The sequence below is a fragment of the Bos mutus genome, chromosome 26 (assembly GCF_027580195.1).
Source record: "Bos mutus isolate GX-2022 chromosome 26, NWIPB_WYAK_1.1, whole genome shotgun sequence".
In the NCBI taxonomy this organism is placed as follows: Eukaryota; Metazoa; Chordata; class Mammalia; order Artiodactyla; family Bovidae; genus Bos; species Bos mutus.
This window is the reverse complement of record NC_091642.1, coordinates 4,186,839-4,210,058: the sequence shown is the minus strand read 5'-3', so window position 1 is coordinate 4,210,058 and position 23,220 is coordinate 4,186,839. Positions and strand designations below refer to the sequence as shown.

General features: G+C 54.0%; 1 long non-coding RNA gene across 1 annotated transcript; it reads left to right on the top strand.

Annotated features, from left to right (window-relative positions):
• The first annotated feature begins 1,754 nt into the window (after positions 1 to 1,754).
• On the top strand, positions 1,755 to 22,575 carry LOC138985813 (uncharacterized). The gene is made up of 3 exons (XR_011462774.1): positions 1,755 to 1,892; positions 21,081 to 21,235; positions 22,440 to 22,575. It is a non-coding gene; the product is annotated as an uncharacterized lncRNA (long non-coding RNA).
• Positions 22,576 to 23,220: the final 645 nt, after the last annotated feature.

Sequence of the window (23,220 nt, the reverse complement as noted above, 5' to 3'; positions counted from 1 at the left end):
CGGCTTTCCCAGGCTGCGTCCACAGAAGTCCACTTGCGTCGCCGGGTCTCATCAATAGATCTGTGATGACGCCAGTGCTGACACCACTAGCTTTCATGTATTGGATGATGAAGGCAGGGAATTTTCGTTTAAACTCAGGATTTTGTCTTTTAGTATTTCCTCTATTATTAGCTGTTTTCCTGCTGTACCATCTTGTTGTTAGTGTGTGTGTGTGAGTGTGAGCCTGTTCATGTGTGCAGTAGAGATTCCTAGAGTGGTAGTAAGATATACACACTGTTATTGTTCAGTCACTAAGTCATGTCCGACTCTTTGCTTCCCATGGACTGTGGCCCCCGCCAGGGTCCTCTGTCTATGGGATTTCCCAGGCAAGAACACTGGAGTGGGTTGCCATTCCCTTCTCCAGGGGATCTTCCCAACCCAGGGATTGAACCTGCGTCTCCTGCATCGTAGGCAGATTCTTCACTACTGAGACACCTGGGAAGCCCAAGATATCCTTAAAACAGGTAATCCACAATGACCTGCCACAGAGGGGACTCTGCTCAATATTCTGTACTAACCTGAACAGGAAAAGAATTTGCAAAACATAGATACGTGTGTATGTTTAACTGAATCACATTGTTGTATACCTGAAACCAACACGACATTGCAAATCAGTTATACTCCAATATAAAATTAAAGTGTAAACATTCTGTGTAGAAGCATAAATAAAAGACTGCGAAAAGAAAAAAAGAAAGAAAATGCCGCCCCTTGGTGAGAGAAGGCAGGGAAGCAAGCAGCCCCGGACCCACAGCGGGCCTCCCTTCTGGTGTCTGCCCTCTGCATGTCCAACAGGTACGCTGTCCTCTGCAGGGCCCCGCGTGTGCTCCCCTCCAGGACACCGGTGGGGAGGGGTTCTGCTGAGATCCAACCTGTAGATGACGGACCAGAGCCTCAGAGGCAGGGTCAAGACCCAGGCCCTGGTCTCCCTACTTTTCATCAAGCTTCCTGTTGGGCGGTATTGTAGCCGGTTTACTACCAGTAACAGCGGCCCCGGGGGCTTCTCACTGGTGCTGCCCAGGCTGGAGCTGACCTGGTGATGAGCTGCAAGCCCTGTAGGAGTGGAGCCCCCTCCTCTTGCCCAGTCAGACCTCCCCCTACCCGAACCCAGCGTGGGCAGCTGTGTCTCTGAGGGAGGTCCGGACACTTCCAGCAGGAAATTGTTGCCCCAGTGACAACAGCCGCTGACTCATTGCATACCACCCTGCACACCAGCATCCCCTGTGACCCACACCACAGTCGTGGAAGCTGGCTCCACATTCACTCCCATTTGCTAGATGGGTAAATGGAGGCAGGTGAGGAGCAGGAGCTGGCCTGAGGCGGCGCAGCTGGGTGACCCTGGGGGATGGGCTCTGGGCCCCCCGTCACCATTCGGGGGGCTGTCACAGAAGGAGGGAGCCCAGGGTCTCAGCAATTACCTCCCAGGCCGCACTGTTTCAGATGCATTTTCATTTAGCTGGGCATCTGCCTTCTTTTAAAGAAGATGCATTTCTAAAGCCACGGTTTGGGAACCATGAGAAACCCTCTGCTCTTTGGAAGCCAAAACTCTTCTGCTGAGCAAACCGCCTCATGAGTCGTCCAGCCTCCCAGAGGAGGGCCATCAGTCAGGTGGTCTGAGCGCGGACGGGGCTGGGGTGCTGTTGTCACACGGCCCACGTGGTGCCACGCCCGTCTGCACACTCACCCTGGAAACCTGCCTTCCTGCCCCCGCCCCCGCCGGCCCGCTTTCTCCAGCCTGGCTTCTTACAACGAAGACGAGAAGGAAGACGATGCAGAAGCAGGAAAGACTCACTCCTCACTCCCCTGAGTGTTTCCACAGTGGGGACCCGGAGGGCCGTCTGGCAGACCAGTCCACGGTAGGGACTGAACTTTCTGGGAATTTATTTAAGGGTGGGGGACAGGGATAGGCATGATGGACACAAACTGGGCTTGTTTTGACCTGTTGCTAAGGAAAGGGGGGGCCCAGGTGGAGAATCACCCGACTACCTTTGAACTCAAGCATTCCTCCTCTTGTCTGGGAGCTGAGGGCACGTGGTCCCTTTGTGCAGCCAGCCAGTTGCTTCCAGAATTCCTTGTGAGCCTGCTGACCAGCTCAGGGGAAGTGGGCAGCTCATTTCTCAGTCCCAGACACTCAGCATCATCTCCCTGGAGAAGCTGAGTCAACGGTGAGCCTTCTCTGCGGCGTATGGGGGGATTAATGTCCCCGGCGTGGAGGGTCAGTGCAGTGGGCAAAGGCCAGTATTAATCGACAAATTAAAGCCAACGCCAACCTGGGCAGGTGAGAGGAAGTCTCTGAGCTTGATCAGAAACATGTTTCTGTTTCAGGTCTAAATAATGGGCTACAGGGAGGCACATCTGTAAATTATACAGGAAGCCTTCCTCAACAACTGATTCACCCTGACAGTTTTACTGGAGTCTATGAAAATGAGTATTAAAGATGTGATCTGTAGGCTTCCTTCCAGGAATTCCAATCTGGTTTCAATAAAATGGGGACACTGATTGGAAGTGAAGTTGCCTTCCGGTTTTGCCTTTGGCTATTACGTGCTCATTCGTGAAATGACTGAATTCCACAACTCCTTTTAATATTCACCTTTTGAGTTCATCTCCAGCACTGGACACATTGGAATGATTAAAATAGCACTGGCTTCCCATGCTGGGTGCTTTCTAATTTAAAACAGCCCAGGTGCTGAAGACAAATGAGTCCTCCTGGTAAGTCCATTCTTTTCTTTGCATGAAGTTGCTTGGTGCAAACACCGAGGGTGGAATATTAATAGTAAAAAAAAAAAAATTAAATAAAATAATGCTCCTTGAGTAGATGCCTGGGGGAAGAGATTAAAGTTTGGTGCAAGGCAGGACGTGTACTTGGTGTGGGATTGTTCTGGTGTCATTGGCTTCTGAGCTTTTCACTCTCATCCTGTGTTTATAATCCCTGTGGGGCTCCAGGCTCTGCTTCCTTCCTCCCCAGGGAGGCCCCCTCTAGGTCAGCTGTGTGCTGTGAGCTGACCTTGGGCTGGGCTCTCCCACAGGCGGTAGGATTGCACCCAGACAGCTGTGGCTCCCTCTCCCCTGCCCCCCAGCTCCCCAGGGCATGGTCTTGAGAGGGCTCCCGGAGATAAAGCAGCTCCAAGTGCCACCAAGAAGAGGAACGTTAATGAGCTGATTCTTCCAACACACCCTCAACGAAACTCCCTTACCCCCTTGTTCTAACCACTGGGCTGATGTACCACAGGTGCTGTTTGTATCCGGGCCTCCCTGAGGTTTACTGTTCAAGGCGGACGAGTACTTTCCCTTCCATTTCTGCTCCAGAATTCTCTCAGCCTTTGATGACAGGGAGAAAAAGTTGGGAGGGGGGGTTCTCATCCTACCCCCCACCAATATTTTTTCATCCAAAACTATTATTGGATATTCAGTGGGAGAAAATGGACCTAAACCCTTGGGAGACTGGGTTGGCACACATTCATTTGGAAATGTTGTTGTAGGACTGCAAATGTTGCCTTTTTTATATGCAAAATTCACATTTAATTTCCCCTGGTCTTATTGAAAATCATGAAAATAGGTTTCATGCATTTAATCTGGGATGAAATTTTGTTGCGTTTGCTGCTTTTCCTCTGAGGAAAGCTCAGTGGCCTGTGCTTTGGTGTCAGATGTCTGAGGATATGGAATGCACACTGCTGAGTGTGTCTAAGAGAAATGTCATTTCTTCACGTGATGGGCAAGAGACGCTCATGGGTTGAAATTAAAGACGTTTTCCTGCTCATCAGCTGTCTCCTCTTGGGCCAACCAAAATGAAGTCATGTCAGTGGACAGTAGCAGCAACGTCCGCCCTTGCAGGAAGCTGCCTATGACGGTGACCACCTGGCTAGAGGGACACTGTGCCTTCATTGACAACCTTGACTCACCACGTGTTCTTTTGCATTTAACTCTGATCACCATTTCTAATGTGGATTATGGTGATATTAGTGCGATACTGCAGCCATGTGCAGCTCTTTAAATTCAAATTCATAAAAAGTAAATTAACAATGCAGTTCCTCAGTCACACCGGCCACATTTCAAGCGTTCAGTAGACGGCGACTGACAACCATGTTGAGGAGCTCAGTTACAACCTCTTTCCATTACTGCAGAAGTTTCTGTTAGGGATAGAGTTTACCACGATCCTAAGAAAATCTCGAGGAAGACGGGCTCTCCTTCCAGGCCACATTTAATTGAAGACCTGCCATGTGAGTGGGGACCTATGAGCAGCAGACAAACTTTGATGAAAAGTGGAAATTTCCCATGCGGCACCAAAGACTAAATCCGACCCAGAGTATTTTGAAGATGAGCTTGGTTAACGATGGTTCTGCCAAAATACTGGTGACGGATAGTAACAGGATGGAATTCTGAGCAGTTGCAATATCCCAGGTCTTCAAGCACTCAGGTCACTGACATTAATGACACGGGAGAAATGCTTCTTGTTTTCTGCAACATTATTTTTATTTAGTAACTCTTAGACATCTGGGGAACTGTCCCGCTGCAGGTTCTGAGTGCCCTGGCATGGAGGCTGGGAGAAGGCCCCCCCATACTCACCCTGCTGATAGCACTCCATCCTTGTTCTTAGCCGGAGGATGCTTTATTTCCAGAGGTCAACACTTTCAGGACACGGGCTCGTGCTGAGAGATCGCTTTTTTTATACACTGCAAATGACACAGAGAGGCAATGCCAGCCTCCCTGCATTTCATTCAAAGGCCAACAAGCCTCATGAAGGTCTATTATAAGCCAGATGCAATGTCTAAATTGTCTCTGGGTGGTGATTTTGTGGCTCAGACATCTGGGGACCTCTCTTCTGTGGTCTCCTCCTGGAGCAGATCACACTGTCCATGCCCATCCAGCCCAGACGAGACAAGTGACTGTGGCCTGGGATGCGCCAGCCGCGTGGTCCACGGTAGCATCCAGGAGAATGAGGTTCTGAGGAGGCTGATTCAGGATGGGAGGGTGGAAACGATAGGAAAGACCTGGGTTGAGCCTTGGCCAGTGGTTGTCTTGTTAGCTAGTAGTGAGCACTTGTCAGGTTCCTGGAATTGTCCTAGAACCTCCTGACACTTGTTTCTTCCAGCTGGTGCCAAAAACCTTGGCATCAGTGCTGCCGTCTCCAACATGTGGATGAGGTCCTGGGTCATGGAGCTCAAGACCTACCAAACTCAGCTGCAAAGCCCAGACTCCTTAAGCCCAAAGCCAGGTTTGCACAGTGGTGACATGCCATCTCTGACGATGCGTGTGATTGCCCAGGCAACCCCCAGAGGACCAAGCTCTCCCAGACCTGGGATGAATGATGAGGACCATCCCATGTATGAGCCGGGGGCCCCATGGCAACAGTAGGATTCCACTGAGTTTCTCTGAAAACAGCCAGCGATCCTGGGCCCACCTCAGTGCTAAAAAGGGGCTGCTTCTCCCTGGGTGGGAGGGCCAGTCTTCATAGCCGAGGCTGACGAGTCCTCAGACAGCCTCTGTGACCCTCCCATCCAATTTCCTGGCCCAAGACCAGCCAGAGCACATAAGGCTAGTTTCACACAAGAGCTACAAGTAAACTCCAGGTTTCCTGGGCCTTCCCTGGTGGTCCAGGGGTTAAGACTTCATCTTCCAATGAAGAGAGGGAGGGTTTGATTCCTGGTCAGGGAACAAAGATCCCACATGCCTCATAACCAAAGAGCCAAAACATAAAACAGAAACAGTATTATAAAAAAATTCTATAAAGACTTTAGAAATGATCCACATCCAAAAAAAAAAAATCTTAAAAAATCCAAGTTTCCTGCTATTGCTCCACCCAAGAACCCTCAGGAGGCTCTACCCCGGGGCTGAGACCCTGTGCTTCTCTGTCTGCGGCCAGCACCTCAGGTCCTGGGAGCCACTGCCAGCCAGCAAGGTGGACTTGTCATGGTGGAGCAGAAATCTGAGCTCCTGCCTCACCTGGAGGTGACCTCAGTGGGGAGGGAGTGGCCGGGACAGGCCTGGACCGGCACGTGTGAGGTTCCCCCAGAACCCGGTGAGATCTGAGGGCCCCGAGCCCCGGCTCACCTGCTGCGAGGCTCTGCACACGTGCTCGGGGGCTTTGCTCTTCCCCTCCAGAAAACCCAGAGATGAGCCCCGGGCAGCTTGGTCTGTGCTCTCCCTGCAGCTGGACTTGAAGTACAGATGGAGAGGAGATCCCAGTCTGCTTAGGCCTCTGGGGTTCTCAGTGCAGTCCAAGAGGCTGGTGTATTTAAGGCACAGCATGGTGGACAATCTGCAAGAACTGCAGGTATAAAGTGAATGCTTCCTTCCCAAAAGTTTGCTGGAGAACTCAGGCACCCCTGCAGAATCAGTGCAGACCTGCACACGTGCGTCCACGTGGCCAGAACCTGCCCTGCTCTCAGCGCAGCTGAGGATGCAGTCTTGCAGCTAGTTAGCTGTCGGCTTCTGCGGGACTGTATTGTCGTCAGGCCTGGGGTCTGGCTTGCTCGTCTCTCCACTTTCCATGCCTGGACAGAGCCCTCTGCACGGGAGTCTCCCAAGGGGCAAGTGAAGATGGTGGTTTGGTTGCTCCGTCGTGTCCGACTCTGTGTGACCCCATGGACTGTAGCCTGCCAGGCTTCTCTGTCCATGGGATTCTCCAGGCAAGAATGCTGGAGTGGGTTGCCATTTCCTTCTCCAGGGGATCTTCAAGGGTACCAGGCAAATCCAAGCTCCAGGCCTTCATGCATCCTGGGCTCGTTCTTCCTGTTCCTCAGACATGGCTGCCAGGTTGGACGAGGGCACCCCTGGCCCCTGTGCCGAGCTCCTCAGCCAACTCTTACCTTTTGCCTGAATCCTGTGCTCTGTCAGCCTCCGCATCGCTTCCCAGGCTCTGAAAGGCTCCCAGATGCCCAGTGCACAGTCATGCGGGGTTGACTTGGGCGGAGAAGGCGGCCACAAAGGCCCCTGGTTACTTCGAAAGAGCCTCCTCTCTTCTCTCCAAATCGCTCCCGGCGTCTCTGAGATGCCGGCGCGGGAGGAGGGCGAGAGAGGCCGGATGCGGCTGCCGCCTGCCTCCGCGTGGGGCCCGCCACCTCCCAGCTGCTCGAGTCTCCGGGTGCCGGAGGGGGGCTTTTGGGGGGGTGGAGTGACAGCATCTTCTCCAAAATCTTCATCGACAGTAAACACTGCTAACTACCAACTCATAAAACATATCAGCTGGGTTTATGACTTTTAACCATCTTTCCAATTGTGCTATAAAATAAAGGCAGATGCCTTTTTAAGATCTTATTATTGTCAAGGGCCGGCTTCTCCAGCAGCACCTGCTTAGCAGCCGTCTGCTTGTTTATGACCCTTTTTTTTATAGGTGACAGTTTAAGGTGGCTCTTCTCCGGTTACAAAGAGTTCCTCCTGATGGCGCGGACGCGGCGCGCACCGTCGGGGGCCCCCGCTCCTGCCAGTGCTGAGGCCGGGTCGCAGTTTCACCTGGGTTTTCAGTTGACAGCCTCGCCACACACATCAGGCTCCGCCAAATGCTCCGCCATTAATTTATGATTTAAAGTAATTAACTTTTGCTGATTAAAGTAATTATTTCGAGTGCATTGCACTCGGGCCCAAATGATGCGCTCAGCTCCTCTCCAGTTTGAGCGAGCAGCATGCCAAGTGCTTAAAAGCTGCACCGGGGCCGGGAGAGAGACTCTAGCCTGGCTCTCGGATCTGCCACGTTTATGACTGACTTGTACTAACTGCTCATTTTAATGCCGGGTTCTGGCAGCACGTTGACACAGCGTGAAACCTTCATCCGGTAAACAAGACAAGCTTCAAGCCTGGTGACACCCGTGACAGTGGAAGCAGTTTAAATGAATCTTGCCTCCAGCCTTCCAGAGGTATCATGTTTTCACGCTCTCTCACTTACCCAGATTGGCCCTTAAACAGCCTACAGCTTCATCTGGCCTCGGCCAAGAGGGCGGGACACACGCCCCCCAAGAACCCAGGCCCATATGCCCCCAAAATCTGCAGCTGCCCAGCACTGACCCCCGATGACCCTCAGGGGCCCAGACAGGGCAGGGCTGGCTGGTCTCTTTGCAGGAGGAGCCCGCTTGGTCTGGGGAAGCTTCTAGGAGGGGATGGAGAGACACAGAGGGATGAGGGCTTGCTTGCTATTTCACATCTGCATCGAGCACTTGCCCTTCCTCATCGTGGCATCACCTGCCAGCAAGGCAGAGAGTCAATGGCCTGCTGTTTTCCTGGCTGGGAGGCTGCTGCAGCCAGGAGCAGAGGAGCCCTGAGCTGGAATCTCAAGGCTGGAAAGCCCTCCCAAATCTCAACCTCCCTCTAATTTCAAGGAAGGAGGTGTGAGCTGAAGTCCAGCACCCATGGGTAGAGCAGGCGGGGTTGGGTGGGGTGGGTGCTGTCCATCGAGACACACGTGTGCGGGCATCCAGGCTTCAGGCAGGCCCAGGAGCCCTTCTCTCCCGGAAAATCCTGCAAAAGTGGTCACCACCACTGTTCCCGTTGCGTGTCTCCCTGCTGGGTGCCAGGCGCTGAGCCTTGGGCCCCAGAGGTGGTCCCTGAAACTTCTCAGCGATGGGAGGAGGTGCGTCATGTCACTGATGAGTCACCCGGGAGTTGGTGGTTAAGTGCCACACCCAGAGCCCCTTAGCCACTGGACCACGGCAACAGCCACTCCCTTCTATATCCGAAATTCCAGAAATATGGTCTCTGCTTAATCTCTGTTTTTGTTGTTCAGTCATTCAGTCGTGTTCAACTCTTTGCGACCCCATGGACTGCAACACGCCAGGCTTCCCTGACCTTCACTGTCTCCCGGAGTTTGCTCAAACTCATGTCCATCCAGTCAATGATGCCATCCAACCATCTCCTCCTCTGTCGTCCCCTTCTTCTCCTTCCCTCAATCTTTCCCAGCATCAGTGAGTCAGCTCTTCCCACCAGGTGGCCAAAGTATTAGAGTTTCAGCTTCATCATCAGTCTTTCCAATGAATATTTAGGTTTTATTTCCTTTAAGATGAACTGGTTTACCCATTCAAAAAAAATTCAGGGAGGCACGATGGCCTCTTAGAGACTCTTGCCTCCTCCTGCCCCAGCAAGGAGCCACCAGGCTGGCTTTTGAGAAGAGTCACGACTCCTCAGGGCCCAGGAGCCTTCTCACCTGGGAGAGCCAAGGCAAGTGGCCAACCGAAGTCCAATAAAAGCCTGGACTTTGGAAAAGACAGACATTGAGGAGGGGTCACTTCATGCTCCTGCTCATTGCTGTTTGTGGGGACAGTTTGAGGGGCTCCAACTTGCATTTTTATCTTTTCTCTTACTAATGATCCCAACACCCTGGGCTTTCAGTGAAACCACAAGGAAATCTAATTTCGTATGTAATTAAGTGCCTGATGGGCAGCGATCCCCCGGCAAACGATATTTCAGCTTAATGCTGTTGAACAAACATCACCGACAAAAGACGGTGCCAGAGCAGTCATCTGTGTGCTGGCACACTCGCTGCCGCACGATGGCCGCGCATCGTAAATAACCCACTTCACTTTTGGGGTGAATTAAGTGCTCTTAAAGGGTTTGATGAAAAGACCATCAAAGGGAAACATTCCTCCTCCATCCAGGAGTCAGGGCTGCGCCAGGCTGGTTGGGCAGATGCTCTGTCCTGCTTGGCACGCGCCTGTGAAGGCGACACTCCACTCACTGCCCTCGCAAGCGTCGGCACAGCTGCCAACTGGCAGAGTCTGGAACGGGACCAGGCAGGGGTGGGCTGGGAGGACGGGGCCTCTGCAGCGGAAGAAGGAGGTCCCCACCACCCAGCCTGCGCAGGGAGCAGATGCTGGTGCTGTCTTTGCCCCCACCGGGGATTCTCAGAGTTCGGAGAAACGCTGCAACTGAGGAACTTGCATCCAAGTCAAGAAGAAGCTTAAAGTCAATCAAGAATCACGGGGGGCTTCCCAGGTGATGCTAGTGGTAAAGAACCTGCTTGCCAATGCAGGAGACGTAAGAGATGTGGCTTTAGTCCCTGAGTCGGGAAGATCCCCTGGAGGAAGGCATGGCAACCCACTCCAAGATTCTTGCCTGGAGAATCCCGTGGGCAGAAGATCCTGGCCGGCCACAGTCCACGTGGTCGTGGACATGACTGAGCAACTCAAAATGTGCACGTGAAGCATTTGAAGATGGGCAGCCCTGCCATGGGGCGGGGAGGGGAGCGTGGCCGGCACGGCTGGAGCTTTGTCAGCTAAACATCTGAAAAAGCCAGCATCCAGCAGGGTAAACTGTCTGTTCTGTGGGCTAGGGCTGTTCTAAACAAGTTTTCTTTCTTTTCTTTTCTTTTTTCCTTCCTCTGGATTGATTGTTTTAGATAAAAAGAATGAACACAAAACTTTGAGAAAATGTGACTCACAGCCCACTTCAGCCAGTCCTCTCAGGATATGCCTTGTGCTCCACTTTTCTGGAAAACTCCAGGTTTTGAAGTCTCACAGGCCCAGGTTCAGATCCCAGCCGGGCCACTTACCAGCTGAGTGACCCAGGGCCAGTCACTGGGTTCTACAAGCCTCAGTTTCCTCCATGGCACTGCAGAAGGGGTGCAAAAGCTGATGTGAGGGTTAGAAACCTGGGGATACGAGCTAACTCATGGTCCACACATAACAGGCAGCAGCTGCTGCTGTGCGTGTGGCTTTGCTGGGATCGTCATTATTCCTGCAGACACAGGGGCACCCTGGGCACCTGAGCTGTGGTGGCTGAGCTCGGAACCTGACTCAGTGGCAGCACCTGCCTAAACGGTGCCTGGGGATAGGAACACGGGTGCAGAATGAAGTGGCAGTCCCCTAATCCACCAGGCGTGGCTGAGGGAGCTGAACAAGTGGGTCAGCACGCAGCCAGGACGCCCAGGACCAAACCAGCAAGCCACAAACCGGTTTTGGTTACTGTTTACGACACGTCATTCCCTCCCGATCGCCAAGATGCGTTCAGTCGACACTCGTGCGGGCACCTGCTCTGGGCCAGGCCTCGGTGTGGGTGCTGGACAAACGGTGAGCAGAGCACCACAGACAGACAGACACCGACATGATGCCCTCTGGTGATGCCCTCTCCGAGTGGACATTTGGAAAATATGGGAAAGAACAAGCTGGAAAATAAAGACATCTATTATTCTAGCACCCAGGGGTGTTTCCAGTTCAGGCAGCAGTAAGTTTATCTTGACACAGAGAGATGTCTCTTGCTAGCTGCCCTGGATCTTAAGGACCAGGAAAACACAAAACATAATTTTCAAACACATCATCCTGGTAGATGCATCCTATCCCGTTAGCTGTAGCACAATAAACTGACCCTACAATACTGGGTATCGAGTGGATGGAGTAATGGCCCCCAGCGACATCATCTCCATTTCTGGAACACAGGCACTGCCTTACATGGTAAAGACAGTGTAGATGCAACTAAATTAAGGATCTCCAGGAAGGGAGATTTTCTGGGTTATCCAGGTGGGCCCTAAATGCTATCACAGGTGTCCTCGTAAGAGGGGCAGAGGAGGAGGAGGAGGCCGTGTGGACAAGCAGGCAGAGGCTGGAGCGATGCGGCCACAAGCCCAGGAATGCCAGCCACTCCAGAAGCTGGAAGGGGCGAGGAGCAGAGCCCTCCACCAGCGTCCCAGGAAGCAGGGTCCCGCCTGCACCTTGACTTCAGCCCAGTGAAACCGATTCCAGACCTGAGTCCCCCAGACTGGGGAGGGATGCATTTCAGTTGTGTGAAGCCAGCACAGCCACAGGAAATGAATCCACCCTTGAAAGAGGTGCAGAATGGGGCATCTGCTTGGTAGGCAACATGGGAGGTGAATGAGAGGGTGACTGCACTGTAATTAAATCAGGACTAAGGAAGGTTCTAATTTTTATTTTCATTTGCATGATACAAAAATAGTCACCCTTGGCAATTATATTACAAATCCTCAGTTTTTCTTTTTTTTACATTGAAACAGGTGAACCTGAGCAGTCAGGTAAACACCCTTTTGGCCTGCTCCTCACCACCAATTCCAGTCCAGTCTGAGCTGGAGCTAAGTGACGGTTCAGGCTTCTTGCTGGCGTGGCCAGCTGACGAGGGTCCTCCCACCTCTACTGCACCCTCCAGCCACACCTCCCCAGGCCTGCTTGCAAACAGATGCCTCCCGCTCACCGTGGAGACAGGTCTACATGCCGTTGCTCACTGGACGATGTCAGGTGCTGACCAGAACTTCCAGCAGGGACATCTGAGCATCTTTTATGTGGACATGACTTTGTCCTGAACATCTTTTCTGGAACAAGGAGAAGAGTCCGGGTAGGTAGTCCTTGGAACAAATTTCCAAGAATGGCTTGGACACACTGTCCAGATGGCATGATGAAGGTTAGGGTAACTGGTGGGAAGTTGCCTCTGCTTTTGGGCTCACTTCAAGTCCTGATCACTTGCTCCTTGAAAGGAAAGCTATGACAAACCTAGATAGCGTATTAAAAAGCAGAGGCATCACTTTGCCAACAAATGTCCATACAGTCCGAGTTAATGGCTTTTCCAGTAGTCATGTGCGGATGTGAGAGTTGGACCATAAAGAAGACATATAGAGTGCCAAAGAACTGACGGTTTTGAACTGTGATACCGGAGAAGACTCTTGAGAGTCACTCGGACTGCAAGGAAATCAAACTAGTCAATCCTAAAGGAAATCAACCCTGAACATTTATTGGAAGGACTGATGCTGAAGCTGAAGTTCCAATACGTTGGCCATCTGATGAGAAAAACCAACTCACTGGGAAAGACCCTGATGCTGGGAAAGACTGAGGACAGGAAGAGAAGGGGGTGGTAGAGGATAAGATGGTTGAATGGCATCACCGACTCAAAGGACATGAATTTGAGAAAGCTCCAGGAGATAGTGGACGGCAGAGGAGCCTGGTGTGCTGCAGACCATGGGGTCAAAGAGCCGGACACAACTTACTCACTGCACTATAAGTCCCATTGACTTCCTCACCGTTTTCCCTGAATACGGCTTTTGGTTTGCAGTCCACCATTCTCCTATGTGGCCCTCTGCCCAGTTTCTGAACTCATCAGCTGGGGGAGGCGGAACACAGTCCAGGAGCCACCCCTGCCACAGGGACAGAGCTGCATAGCGATGAAAGGCTTGGGGATCGGCGCCAGACCATCTGAGTTCAGATTGGGCTCTACTGTGCTCTCCTTAGATGTGACCCTGAGAACACTGGGCCTTTCCGAATCCAATTCTTTGCAGCCAAAATGGAATTTTAAAAAGTACCACCTGCCCTACAGGTGCACGGCCTAATTAGGCGTTCCCATACGCCCTGGCATGGCTGACGTCTGGGACCTGATGCCTGGCTATAGCTATTAGAAGTATGATGACTTGCCCGGTGCTGGGTCCCTTGAAGGCCACACAGAGGCAGGCCCTGGGGACCAGCAGGGAGCAGGCGGGGGGCTCCTCTGCTTAGGGTTTGCTGCTTCCCTTGCACCAGCCTGACAGCCTGTGCTCCGGCTGGGGCCTGCAGGCACCAAAAGCCATTAGGAAGAATTTGTTGTCACCAGGCAGCCCTGCTCTCCCTGAACTGTTATCAATGAGCTTGTCAACCCAAGGCCTAACCTCCTTTGTTCTTCTCATCTGTTCTCCCCTCGGAGGTCTCTCCGAGCCCCCAGCTCCTCCGAGGGCTGTTGACAGGCTGCGTGCACCTGTTTGGCTGGAGGCTGAGCCTGGGGGTCCGGGCATGGTGGAGAGACAGTAGGGGCTTCCCCTGCCGCCTGGCTCCCAGCGCTGGTCCGAGACAGGATGTCAGATGACAGTTGTCATGGCTGCAGCTGGTACGGCAGCCTGTGCCAGGGGCAGGGCGCATGGTCACATGCCTGGATGCACTGGGCTGTCCCTGGGGCCAGGCGACTCACCTCCACGTGGCCGCAGGTGGGGCAAGCCGGCCTGGCTGGCTGTGTTGAGGGCCGACAGCAAGAAGCAGGGTCACAGAGCCATGACCCCACAGTGGTGCCTCCTGAAAACCCAGGGTGGAGAGGGTGCCCGTGTGGGCCTGGTGCGGGTGGACCCACCAGAGCTGCCCAGGCTCGAATAAGCCGCAACTGCTAAAGAACTCGGGGTCAGACCTGGCTCTGTCTGCTCTCAGGACCAGGCTGACCAGCTAACAGACAAGAAGGGAGATGCAGCGGACTGAGTAGCCACATAGCAGGTGTCCCAGCAATAGCCTGGCCTTAGCGCAGGCACCACAGCCCAGTACAATGGACTAGGGGGCTTTACCAATTGACTTGTGTGTCTCACTGTACTGGGGGCTGGATACCCAAGATCAGGGTTCTGGCAAAGTAACTGTCACTCTGAGGCCCCTTCTTCTGGCTTGTAGTAGCCACACTTCTCTGTGTCCTTATGTGGGGGAAGGGGGGAGAGAGAGATGAATAGAGAGTTGGTGTCTCTCACAAGGGCACCGATTCTCATACCAGGGTCCCACCCTCACGACATCATCTAATCTTGCTGTTATTGTTCAGTGGCTAAGTTGTGTCTGACTATTTGTGACCCCATGCACTGCAGCACGCCAGGAACCGCTGTCCTTCACTATCTCCTGGAACTTGCTCAAACTCATGTCCATTGAGTTGGTGATGCCATCCAACCATCTCATCTTCTGTCGTCCCCTTCTCCTCCTGCCCAGGGTCTTTTCCAATGAGCCAGCTCTTCACATCAGGCCGCCAAAGTATTGGAGTTTCAGCGGTGACAGCGCCGTCCTGCTCTGAACTGCGGCCTCTGCGTGCACAGGCGGGTTCTGGGAGGTTGGCTCCTCTGGCAGCTGGAACAGGAGCTGGCATGTGGTTCCCAGCAGAGGCTGGCCCCATAGCGAGTTTGGGTTCTACGCTGGGACTTTCCTCCCGGTTCAGAGGATGTCACTGTCCCCCACCAAAGAGGGAAAGGCAGCCAATCCTGTTCATGGGGGCTCCACCCTCTCAACCTAAGCTCCTTCCAAAGACCCCACCTCCAACACTTTGACCACCTGATGGGAAGAGCTGACTCACTGGGAAAGACCCTGATGCTGGGAAAGGTTGAGGGCAGGAGAAAGGGATGACAGATGGTGAGATGGTTGGAGGGCATCACTGACTCAGTGGGCATGAGTGTCATAAAAATCCAGGAGATGGTCCTGCCACTCTGGTTGAAACCTCTCCAGCTTCATTGGCTGGGCTCTAGAAAAATCAACAGCAGGCTTCCAATGGGAGGCAGACAGGAGGAGGATGGAAGATGCCAGAGGGCTGGGGATGGCAGAAGGGAGAGAGCGACTCCTGCACCAAAGACGTCGGGGAGAACGCACCCATGGCCTCCCCAACCCAAAACACCGCGCGTGGTCCTCAAAGCCCAGAAGCCGCCTGGCCACGGTCTCACCTGGCCTGGTATCATTCAGGTGACTCAAGTTGAACTTTAAAGGCATGCTTCCCCCTCTGTGGTGACTTTCCCGGTGGAGGTGCCCACGCTTCTCCCAGCCAAGTCACTCTTGGCTTTAGGATGATGGCTGCAAGATCAGAGCTAGAAGCTCTTTGTCCTGAGAATGGCCATTCACTCATCCCGCTGGGCCAAACCTCACTGCGCGATTCCACCTTCCCAGAGCTGTGCCTGGCCAGCACACCGCTGGCCCAGCAGGCAGGTGACCAGGGCGCTCAAGCCTGAAGCTCTAGGGCTCCATCTACCAGTATCTCCCAGCCTAGAGCTGGGTCTTTGAGAGATGATGCTCCACCAAGAACTGGGGCCTCATGGGTGGCCTCAGCGGCCTGGGGCCTTCATTGACAGGGGTCTGATCCCATGCAGAGGGAAGTGGCCTGGTGCCGGCTCTCTGGAGGGCAGTCCTGGACCAAGGAGCCCTGATCCGTCTGGCCACTGCTCCTTGCCCCAATGTCCCCATCCACACACAGGGACCTTAGCTGTTCAGTGTCCCATTGATGGCCTGGAGGGGCACGCCAAGACAGAGCTCCAGAACTTTGGAGTGATGGCAAGGCCAGTGGGCGGGCAGCTGCGATGCACACAGACCCCAAGGGCTGCAGCGTGACAGAGCCGCTTCCTGGGGAAACACACCCAGCACGTGTCCTGGACACAGCTGCTGTGACCCCCGAAGGGACCCAGAGCCGCCACGTGTGAGAGGGAGCCTTTTAGCAGGCGTCATTCACACGAGGGCAGCATGGGGCGGCCGCTCACTCCCTCCCGGCTTCGGTGGGAGCCGGGCAGCCTGAGGGCCAGGAGGCCCACCCGGGGCCTCTGCAGACGTGGGGGCAGCCTGCTGGGGCCGGCCCGTCAAGGGCACGGCGGCGAGCGACTTCGAAAGCCTTGACATTTACACAATTTAGGCCTGTTCTGTGTATTCAAGGGCTTTCCCTCAAAAGGTGCAGGGCCCTCCGCGGCCAGATCTGTTAATGCCTCATGCTTTTTGTGTTTCATGTGCCACTTCCAATGACTGTCAGTGTTGACCTAAGCGAGAAACATCCAAACACGTTTATAAAGGAGACCATGGGACCTCGCACCACGCGACTCCTGTCCTGTGGAGCAAAAGGAAGAAAGATAACACCAGACTTGGTTTGTTTCTTTGTTTTTATTTTCAAGTGGTGGCCTGTTTAGCGAGCCTTGTCGTGCACATGGCTGTCGTCTTCCTGGGAGACTCAGGTTTTCCATTCGGAAAACATCAAAGGAAAGGCCTTCAGACAGATGATTAAGTCGGGGCTCTTGGCATCTGCATGTGGAATTAGTGGCTGTAATGTGAACATTTATTCACCGATTGGAGAAATAGTTTCTAGTGTTTTCCATGGGGTAGCACATGTCACAAGCTGGAGGAGAGTCCTGGCCTCGTGGAACTGAACATCTGCTGAGGATGGTGATGAAAAAACAAGGACCCAGGTTGTGAGTTCCCTAAAGGGGGACAGGGGAGTGATGCGAGCCCAGAGTCGGGGCTGCGGAGCTGGGCACAGGAGGCCCACGGGCAGGGCACTCTCAGGGACAGTGAGGCCTGCAGAGAGTGGGAAAGGGGCTGGCAGATTCTGGGTGAAGGGGGAGACATTCTGAAGCAACAAAAGAAGGTCGGGCATCTGATTAATTCTTCCACTCACTCCAGACATCACACTCCACACAAAACACGGAAGATGGGGGGAAACTGTGACACCAGAAGACAGATAGGGCTAGGCGATGAGGACTCTAAGCATGGAAGCCAGGTGTTCGCATGAGTGAAAAACCAACACTCTCTGGCAAAGTAGGTCTTTAAGCTGCCCCAAGAAAGGGCATGCATGTGATGTCAAAAGAAACCATTGGTTTCTGCCTCTTTTGGGGCCTTGGGCTTGTCTACCAGGGACATTAAATCAGCTGAAACTTTGGCTGTGTCTACAGGAACCCACCTGCTCCATCTCTCCGCAGTGGGGTTTGCTGGTGGCCTCAGGCTAACATGTGCATCAGCCTCCATGTTGTGCTGAGATAGCTCGCCAAGCGGCCAGCTGAAGTGGGTTGCGCTTGGTGCATGACACCTCTGCCGCAGATGTCTGGATCAAGTGAGAGGCAAACAGACATGCACTGAAAGGAGGAGGGGCTGAAGCAGCGGTAGGCTTGGTTGGGTAACGGATAATACAGCAAGGCGATCAGTGAATCAGTCATCACTGCGGCCCACTGCGTGCCAAGCTCTGCTCCGCACCACGGGAGAGTCCAGGGGAACTGGGCAAGGACTTAAACTTGAAGGACAGAGATACCTGTGTATCTACTAATGCTTGAGGAATGGAGATACCTAGGTAGCCTTCCAGCAAGGATAATCTGAGCAGAGGCCTGGAAGTGGGGGAGCCAGGAGGTAGGAGCCTAACGAAGCAGGCAAACAGCTTCAGGACTGAAAGAGAGGACAAGAGAGGAGCAAAGGGAGGGAGAGCCCTGTTCCAGAAGTCCGAAAATAAGATTAGCAGCTGCAACACCGGACCTGGTCGCTGAGGACTCTTGGGAACATGTCTGTTGTGGTCCAAATATTTGTGATTCCCCCCTCCCAGATTCATATCTGACATCGTAGTTCTCAAGGTGATGGAGTTGTTGTTCACTTGCTCAGTCTTTGACTCTTTGTGACCCCATGTACAGCAGCATGACAGACCTCCCTGTCCATTACCAACTCCTGGAGCTTGCTCAAACTCGTGTCCATTGAAACAGAGATGCCATCCCCAGCCATAACATCCTCTGTTGTCCCCTTCTCCATCTGCCCTCAATCTTTCCCAGCATCAGGGTCTTTCCCAGTGAGTCAGCTTTTCACACCAGATGGCCAAAATGTTGAAGGTAGGGCCTTTGGAAGGGGCTTAGGTCGAGAGGGTGGAGCCCTCATGAACAGGATCGGCTGCCTGTTCCTCTTCAGTGGAGGGACAGTGACATCCTCTGAACCGGGAGGAAAGCCCTAGCTTCACGCCCAGCCTGGAACCCAAACTCGCTATGGGGCCAGCCTCCTCTGGGAACCACGTGCCAGCTCCTGCTCCAGCTGCCAGAGAAGCCAACCTCCCAGGACCAGCCTGTGCATGCAGAGGCTGCGGTTCAGAGGAGGATGGCGCTGTTACTGCTGAAGCGCCAGGTGGAATCCCTCTGGGGGTCACGGATGGAGGAGCCCTGAGCAGGCCGCTGCCTATCTGGGATGCGCTTTGCTGCGTGAAGGGAAGCCAGGAGCAGGGGTGCTGGGGCAGACTGAGAAGGTCAGAGCTGGGTTTGAAGTTCAGGGTTGAGGATTCCTGACTTCAGGGTGGTCTCGTCATCCCTGCAGGTTTCCGGCTGTGCAAGCAGGTCCCGGAGGGACGAGTTTTTGGAAGACCGAAGTTTCTTCCTGAATGAGGGCTTGGGCTCAGTACATCCACCTCTGGGAGTCTTTCCTTCCAGAAAACCCAGGCCTGTGGCTGGGAGGTGCTGTGGTTTCTCAGTGCTCTCAGACGCAATGGCTCTCCCTTGGCTGCCTCAAGTGCATCAAATCTAAACACTTCCTTCTGTATCGATAAACAGAATTCCCTCTGTATCCTTGACTTAATTAGGGCCTGGAAAGATGGCTGAGCGCTATGTCAGTAAGTAAATTTCCCCCATTAACCTGCACATTTGTCATAGCTGCCTTTGTAAACCGACAGTGACTGCAGAGTCTAAAGTAACTCTAGGTGAAAAGATCAAGTTCAGACCAACAAAGCATTCATGCCTGATCACAGGAAAGAATTGTCTTAGAATGGTCAGCTCCTGGAGGTAAGGCCCTGTCCAACTCCATCTGGATGCTGGTTCAGGCCATCCTGCTGACATGCCTGTTATGCCTGTCCTTTCTGAGTGAGCTGGGCCTCCCACCTCCTTTAGTGAAATTTATTTTTTTCCATAGCACTTAACATTACCTGACATGCTGAATGTTTGTTTATTTAAATTTCGTCTGTACCCCTTTCTCTGTCATGGCTCCCTCAGGCTGCTAATAGCAAAATATCCCAGCCTGATTGGTTTAAACAATGGAAATTAATTTTCACACAGATCGAGGGAGCCGGCAAGTCCAAGATCTGATGTCTGATGAAGTGATGTCCTAGCTCCTGGCCAGGTCTTCACGTGGTGGAGAGAGATTCCTGGTTGCTTCTTTTTTCATAAGAACATCATTTCTATAGGATCAAGGCTCCACCCATATAACCCCATGCAAACCTAATACTTCCTTAAAGGGCGCATCTCCAGTAAAGCACGTGCAGGGTTAGGACTTCAATATATGAATTACAGGAGAGAGGGTTGGGGGAAGGATGCAGTTCAGTCCAAGCTCCTTCCAGGGCAGGACTGTGTCTGTTTATCCATTGTGTAGTCCCATCACTTAAAGCATGTTTGGGTACATTTGGATGCCCTAGAAATTTATGTTGAATGAATGAACAAATAAGGAGTATGTTTTTGGGGGGAGAACAACCCTCTATTGTACCCAGAGCCATGCCGGGCAGTGGTATTAAGGTGTGTAAGGGCATCTCATCCTACAACTGGCCCTTGGGGTTTTGGTGGCCTTGATGCCAAGCTTTCCTGCCCACCTGGCCTCCAGCCACAAGCTTTCCATCACCCATGAAGCCTGGGGGTAGTACCTGCTGAGAGATCCACCCATTCCTTCCCGCCAGCTTTGGGTCAGCACCCTCTACCTCCTGGCGCACAGGGCTTTACCACTTGTGTTTCCTTTCATGTCCTTGAGCCTATTTAATCTTTACAGCAGCCTCCGAGGTCGCCTCTTGATCAGCCCTAGGTAGTAGACAGGGGTGGGGGCAGGAGAGGTTTGGGGAGGATGCTGAGCTGGAGAGAACCTCCAGGTGGGGGAGCATGGTTCAGACTCAGTCCTTCAGACGTGGCCCCCAGACGGGCGGCTATTACAGAGGATGCCCTGGACTGCGGGCAGGAAATCCTCCCACCCAGAGCTGCTCTGCCTCTCAGTACCAGGCCCCTTCAGCCCATCTGGCCTGGGGAAGGGAGAGAATGAGTTCAGGCCCCAGGCAGCTTGGGCCAGCGTCGGGTAGCTGGCCCTCCAGCATCTTGGCCTATCCTGGGCCACCCAGGGATCCAGGGGCGCCCTCCAGCCCACCCCCAGGACCCCGGTGGGGTGCTTTGTGTCTGGGCTCGGGACATCTAGAAGGAAAATAAGAAGACATGAGGCAGGAATGGGGGTGGATCAGATAGACATAGCAGGCTACTCAGGATATTTTGGAATCAGGGGTCTCCCCAGAGCCCCTCAAATGCAGAGAACTGCCAGCGTTCTCTGCCACAAGGAACCCAAGGGAGAGTCCGGCCAAGCTCCTGAGCTCTTGAGGTTGGCGCCTGGGGTCTACAGGACCCCCAAGGCCTGACTGGACTCTCGTCTAGGCCTGGCTGCCCAGCTGAGCTGGTCCCACCGCAGGATGAGTCTGTCTCCGCCCTGCTGTGTTCAGTGGAAAGTTTCCTCCTTTGTGTGTACACCAGGCGTTCTTGCTTCATTATTCAGAAAGTCTTTAAGCGGATGCGCAACCTAGTTAGCCTCATTAACATATTTAAATCACAATTAATTGGAAAATTACAGTAAGGTGTGAAGTGGGAATCGTTGCTTTCAAATGAGCATCTACGATTGCTGATGAAACCCAGTCGTTAGTGTCTTTCCAGGAAGTCTTCGGATCCCCAGCGGGGCTCGCCCGGACCCGGCACGTGGCAGCTGCACCTCCCAAAGTGTGGCTCTGCACCCCCACACCCTGCTTTGCCAGAGGCAGGAGTCACCCACCTGAGGGGCCTAGGCTGCCCCACAGTGAGGTAGGTGGGGCAGGGAGCCCTCGGGAGGGGAGGCGGGCAGGGGTCCGTTCCAGAGCAGTGGGCGTCCCTGCCTTTTCCCAGGAGAGGTGCGGCCCTGGGGTCTGAGCCTTGCTCTCCGGGGTCTCGTCACCATAAGGTGGTTTCAGGACACGAGACATGGCCCCCAGGCCTCCCCAGGGGGAGCTTTCTTGTTTCCACTGGAGTTCCAGGCCAGAGGGGATGAACATGCCGGCAGTAACAGTAACAACAGAGAACTTGGCAGAGGGCATCTCAGCCGCACTGTGGGCGGAGAGCTCCCACGTGACCTTGTCGACTCCCCCCAGTGACCTCTATCAAAGTCACCAGACCTGAGGCTCAGAGAGGTCACCGTGCTGGTAAGATCAGATGGCTGGGGTGTGGACCCACGCAGGCTGGCTCTCAGATCCAGGCATTCAAGCTCTGGGTTCTACTGCTTCCTGCAAAGTGGCTCCATCTCTCTCCAGCCCAGGGGAGAGCCCGGGTGAGTGAGCCTCTGCTTGGTCCAGGGACCTGTGTGGAGAGAGGATGCTCTGAGCACAAACAGCGAGCCCTGGATGTGGTCCTGCCACAGCCACATGCCCGACGGGTGGCCGGACTCTGGTCCAGAGCCCTTGGACTCACTGTACAACACCTCTCGGGCTGCCCAGGAACAAGAAGCCTCCTTCAGGATGGAAGGGGCCTGGGAAGGTGCAAAGGGGCTCCTGGGGCACCCGAGACAGGGGGCTGGAGCGGCGAAGATACAGGACTTGCTCCTCAGGCTTTGTGTGAACGGGCCTCAGACAGTGCAGTGTTGTAAGACGCCCGGAGGTTTCTAACTGAAGGCAGAGCGGGACCTGCAACCAGGAGCAGGGCCTGCTGTGGGGTGGGGCAGCTCGGGGATGAGGGCACTAGGCCCAGTGAGATGGGGTCTTGGCCCCAAGCAGCCCCTCCTTCCACCAGGACCCTGTGGATCTGAGATCCTAGACTTCCCAACTGCTCCATAGGCATGTGCCCCCCGTAGGGTTGGGGAAGGGACCCACCCCCCACCGCATCACGGGGTGCTGTGGTCCTGCCTATGACGGAGCAGCAGATACCTGGACAAGCGGTGATCAGAGCGTGGTGCAGGGGGATGCCACCTGGGGGAGCGTGGGGATTTACTTCCCTTTCCACAGATGGGATAGGGAGGTGGAAACATTTGTTTTCCCAGATTCTCCGATTCGCCCCGAGGGTTCATTTCCGTCTGCGGCTGCCCTGCTCATGGCAAAGCTGAAGGTCCACCGGCATTTCTAGATATTTAACGCCTGCGCAATTAACCGATCGTGTTACGTAATGTGTTCTTTAATGCTCCATTTATCTCGTAATTGAACATTTGTGCTTTCTGTTAGAGTGCATTGATTTTTCACTTTTAAAAATTCCATTTGGAAGTGTGAGCAACCTTGCAGATTCGAAGCGGGAGCGGCAGGGCGGGAGGCGGTCTGGAAGGGCCAGGCCGGCTGCAGGCGGGTTCAGCGGCCTCCCTGGTCTCCTCCCAGCCTCCAGGGCCGTGTGGGCACCGCTCCCCCATTCTCTGCAGCCCTACTGCTGTCCTCTTTGCAGAGGGAGGCTGGTGAGCAGCCACAGGAAGGGCACACGGCTGCTCTGAGTGGGAAAACGGAGCAGGATTCAAACCAGGTAGTGGGAGTCTGGAGACCAGCCTGTGACCTCCCCACAGCAGGATGCTAACTTGGAAGCCAGGGTCCCCTCCAGCGGTCCAGCGGCTTCTCCTTCCTGTCCACGCACAGCCCCGTCCTCCCGCCTCCCCCCACCAAGGAGGGCTGGATTCTGGCTGGAGGGGTGTCTGCTTCTCTCCACAGCCACTCGTGTGGAGCCGCCTCTGCTCTCTCTGCTCCAGACGGCAGGCTCCAGGCTGCCCGCATGCAGGACCGCCTACAGACCGCACAGGCTCCCTCTCTGATGAGCCTGTCCGGATGCCGAGTGAAAGGCAGAAA